Source organism: Sapajus apella, unplaced genomic scaffold (genome assembly GCF_009761245.1).
Source record: "Sapajus apella isolate SASKATOON/1434 unplaced genomic scaffold, GSC_monkey_1.0 scaffold85, whole genome shotgun sequence".
Lineage (NCBI taxonomy): Eukaryota > Metazoa > Chordata > Mammalia > Primates > Cebidae > Sapajus > Sapajus apella.
The window spans coordinates 7776567-7780098 of NW_022437025.1; the positions used below are offsets into that span (position 1 = coordinate 7776567).

The 3532-nt window shown below is 43.5% G+C and overlaps 1 pseudogene; it reads left to right on the plus strand.

The window, feature by feature from the left end:
- Positions 1 to 308: 308 nt before the first annotated feature.
- On the plus strand, positions 309 to 1410 carry LOC116533929 (annotated as a pseudogene).
- The last annotated feature ends 2122 nt before the right edge of the window (positions 1411 to 3532 follow it).

Sequence of the window (3532 nt, forward strand, 5' to 3'; positions counted from 1 at the left end):
GCTAGATCACCTCCAGTATGCCTGGCATGGGTTCTGGTCATCGCAAATAAATTTACAATGTCTGCTTTCTAGGGGGTGAGAAAAGAAACATCTGAACAGCTGTAAAGGGAAAAATGAAAGTTTATATTTCTTCAATGTCTACCATATGTGATTAGTCTTCTGTTGATCCTGTAACATATTACAAAGAACTTGTGGCTTAAAACAACACAGTGGCTGGAACCGCTGCCACCAAGTCCACATCTCATTGCTGTACTCCCCCGATGGCCACCCAGTGTGCATTCCCGATTCCTTTTGGTTCCAAGTCCAATATGGCAATTCTCAAGGATCAGCTGATTCATAATCTTCTAAAGGAAATATAGACCCCCCCACCCCGCCCAGAATATGATTACAGTTGTTGGGGTTGATGCTGTTGGCATGGCCTGTGCCATCAATATCTTAATGAAAGACTTGGCTGATGAACTTGCTCTCGTTGATATCGTGGAAGACAAATTGAAGGGAGAGATGATGGATCTCCAACATGGCAGCCTTTTCCTTAGAACACCGAAGACTGTCTCTGGCAAAGACTATAATGTAACTGCAAATTCCAACTGGTTATTATCATAGCTGGGGCACATCAGCAAGAGGGAGAAAGCTGTCTTAATTTGGTCCAGTGTAATATGAACATCCTTAAATTCATCATTGCTTAAAATACAGCCCAAACTGCAAGTTGCTTATTGTTTAAAATCCAGTGGTTATCTTGACTATGTGGCTTGGAAGATAAGTGGGTTTCCAAAAAGCCGTGTGTTTGGAAATGGCTGCAATCTGGATTCAGCCTGATTCCATTACCTGATTGAGGAAAGGCTGGGAGTTCACCCATTAACCTGTCATGGGTGGGTCCTTGGGGAACATGGATACTCTAGTGTGTATGGAGTGGAGTGAATGTTGCTGGTGTCTCCCTGAGGACTCTGCATCCAGATTTAGGGACTGATGCAAATAAGGAACTGTGGAAAGAGGTCCATATGGAGGTAGTCAAGAGTGCTTACGAGGTGATCAACTGAAAGGCTTCACATCCTGCGCGTTTGGACTCTCTGTGGCAGATTTGGCAGAGAGTATAATGAAGAATCTCAGGTGAGTGCACCCAATTTCTATCATGATTAAGGGTCTCTATGGAATAAAGGATGATGTCTTCCTTAGTGTTCCCTGCATCTTGGGACAGCATCTTGGGACAGAATGGAATCTCAGACCTTTTGAAGATGACTCTGACTCCTGAGGAAGAGGCCCATTTGGAGGAGAGTGCAGATACACTTTGGGGGATCCAAAAATAGAGGCAATTTTAAAGTCTCCTGACATCATACCATTTCTCTGCCTAGGCTACAACAGGATTTTATTTGGAGGTTGTGCACGTGTCCTTTTTATCTGATCTGTGATTAAAGCAGTAGTGTTAAGATGGACTGGGAAAAAAATCAATTCCTCAAGCTAGAAATAGGAATGGTTTGTGGAACCCTACAGCTATATCCCAATGCTGAATGGCACTAATCTTGTGTCGTCCTGAAAGTCTGCCACCTCTGAGGCACCACTGACAATGCTGCACATGCTGCAGCTGCCTCTCGAGCCGGACGGATGTTTACCGTGTGTTATATAACTTCCTGGCTCTTTCACCAAACATGCCGAGTCCAACATTTTTTCCCAGTCAGTCACATCCTGGGATCCAGTGTATAAATCCAATGTTGCATGTCTTGTGCATAATTGTTCTAAAAGATCTTACTCTGTGGACTATATATATCAGTAGCACACATTGCCATATAATGTAAAAAGAAATATCTGCATATAAACAATGCAATCAACTATCCAAGTATTATACCAACTAAGTCCCCCCGTAAACCTTGAACAGTGAAAAAAATAAAAATAATACAACACAATGGATGTTCTTATAGTTTTTAGGCAAAATGTCCAGCATGGGTCTAAAATCAAGGTTCCAGCAGGGCTGTGTTCTTCTCTGGAGGCTCCACGGGTGAATCTGTTTCCTCGCCTTTTCCAGCTTCTGGAGGTCACCTCCATTTTTTGTTTATGTCCTCTTCTTCCATCTCAAAACCACCAATTTTGGGTCACAATCTTCTCAGGCTGCCATCAGTCTGATTCTCTCTCTTCTGCCTCCCTCCTCCATCTATATGGACCCCCTCAATTACATCAGGCCACCAAGATCATCCAAGATGAGCTCTGCATCTCAAGGATGGCTGATCAGCAAGGTTGATTTCATCTGCTGCCCTAATTCCCCTTTGCCATGAAGCTAATGTTTTCACAGGTCCAGGGAATCAGGAAGTGGACATCTTTGGGAGCCATTATTCTGCCTACCGCAACATGTCACACCCAGTGACAGCATTTTGAAAGTATTATCCCATTTATTCTTCAGAACAACCAAGTAAAGTGTACCATCATCATTCCTATTTGGCAGATGGGGAAATGGGGTATAGGGGGCTTACACAATTTTCCGGAAGTCACATGGCTGATAGTGATCATATATGAAACCAGACAGTTTTGGTCTAAAACTCACTCTTATAAACACTGTACCACGTTGTCTCATATGTAACGCCGACTACATGCCAGTGCCATGCTGTTTTATAAACTATAATAAACCAGCAGTTTCCTTAATGTAAACAAAGCTTTAACTTTCAAGTTTGCAACAGAGAGAGAATCTCCATCAAGGAACGGTGTTGGAACCTCGCAGTCCCAATCTTTGTTACTTAATGGACCATGATGTTTCTGCTGCCATGACCCACCTCTCTGGTCTAGGGGAGACTGGGTGTCTCCCTTAGACAGACTCACAGAGCCAGATTAAGAATCAACAAGGCCAGGCATGATGGCTCATGCCTGTAATCCCAACACTTTGGAAGGCTGAAGTGAGAGCATCACTTGGCCCAGGAGTTCAAGACCACCTTGCAAACAGTGAGACCTCATCTCTACAAAGATAAAAAAAACATTAGCCAGGCATGGTGGGGTGAATATGTGGTCTCAGCTAAGCTATGGTTGCCCCACTGCACTCCAGCCTCAGTATTAGAGCAAGACCCTGACTATGAAAAGAAAAAGAGAAAAAAGAACCAAGAGCTAAGCGTGTCTTTGACGCCATCTATGAGAAGGGCCAGATCATACCAGAGAGAGTAAGATGGAGGGAATTATATTTAGCAAAATTCTCTCAAGGGCAATATGACAGGGAAGAATTTTTTGAGGGGCCTTCAGGAATGAAAAATAAGACCCCCAAAGGCAGGCTTGAAGATCAACAGATGGTTGATTTAATCTTTGTGGAGGGGGCTCAGTTAACTGTAGTTTTATTTTACTCTGTACAGTCTGCAAATTTGGGTCAGAGCAGAATTGTTCTGACAGCAAAAGAGACGTAGAAGCAGGAGACCTAATTCCCCGTACCTGCCACTCCCACCCCCAGATGCATATGAAGCCAACATTTAGGGAACATAAGTTTGGAGGACAAATTTTTAGTCTGCTCAGGCCCCCACACATTTTCACACTCTTTACAGAGATTCTTCCCTTTAACATCCCATAG